The following is a 1,125-nucleotide window of genomic DNA, read 5'->3' on the forward strand; positions in this document are numbered from 1 at the left end:
TTCTTCATAAATGTAAGTCTTTCCCATTACAAGATTTCTCTTAAATGTTCGTCCACGAATGTTTTGGTATTTGTATTCAAGTTTTTCTCGTATAACCAAACAGACAATCCACTGTTGTCTTCTACAGTTAAATACATCACGAGAATAAACATCATGTTACAGCAAAGACCCGTTTCCCCCTTTTTACCCCCCCCCCCCACCAAATCCTGCTCCCCAGTGGTGTTATCCCCTCCCCAGACCCCACCAGTTTCTGCCCTCCATGCCTCCCTCCATCTGCCTGTCAACTCACAGATACACAAACAGACAAACAGAGGAGTGTGGGAATGCAGATGGTGGTCGAGAGGCACCCTCCGAAATCACTAGGTGACCCTGGCTACGGGAAAAAGGTGAAGAAGTGAGAGACAGAGAGAAGGAAAATATTAAACATACAGCAAATGTATGATCACATGAATTACATGTTGAACATATAAACAAACCTATGGCTCAATAAATATTACATATATTAAAAGCTGATAATGACAGTTCAGAAATGACTTGTGAAGTAGCAGATAGCACCTCCTCTGTGATTCAATAAATGTAAAGTAAACATACACACTGTTAGGTAACATAATGTTATATTGTATATAAAGAGTATATATACATTATTAAAGCAAGGGCACAAACTGAAAACCCTGATAGATTTGTTTCAAATCTTGTGTATTTCTCTAGAATATTCATGATTACATAAGCAACAATCAAAGTTAAAATGTAACTGAAACAACAGATAAGAAGTCATAGACAAGATTTAGCCAGCCTGCAGGTATTCAGTATAGAGAGCTGGTTCAAACCTGCCTTAAAAGTAAAAAGCTTCTATAGAAAACCCTAAACAATGATGCTGAAGGCTGTGGCTTGCCTTTTTTTGTATCTTTTGAGGACTGAGTGCAGTTTTAGCTCATCAGGTGGAGTATTCTACAGCCTCAGAGCACTATACCAAAAAGCACTTCCACCCATGGTTTTAAGACTGTTACAGGGTTGCAGGGGAGTCGAGGAACTCAAAGGCAAAAAGAGCAGGTGAGCGCATACAGCCAGTGGAGGAATGTAACAAAGTAAATCTACTCAAGTAGTGTAAACCCCCCCCCCCCCCCC

At 40.2% G+C, this 1,125-nt stretch overlaps 1 protein-coding gene across 1 annotated transcript in view; it reads right to left on the bottom strand.

The window, feature by feature from the left end:
- Positions 1-315: 315 nt before the first annotated feature.
- sypb (synaptophysin b) overlaps positions 316-1,125 on the bottom strand; it is a 10,829-nt gene continuing 10,019 nt past the window's right edge. The window contains exon 7 of the mRNA XM_046055504.1: positions 316-373. The gene's annotated coding sequence lies outside the window, so the exon portion shown is untranslated. The remainder of the gene's footprint in view (positions 374-1,125) is intronic.

This window comes from Micropterus dolomieu, linkage group LG08 (assembly GCF_021292245.1).
Source record: "Micropterus dolomieu isolate WLL.071019.BEF.003 ecotype Adirondacks linkage group LG08, ASM2129224v1, whole genome shotgun sequence".
NCBI lineage: Eukaryota > Metazoa > Chordata > Actinopteri > Centrarchiformes > Centrarchidae > Micropterus > Micropterus dolomieu.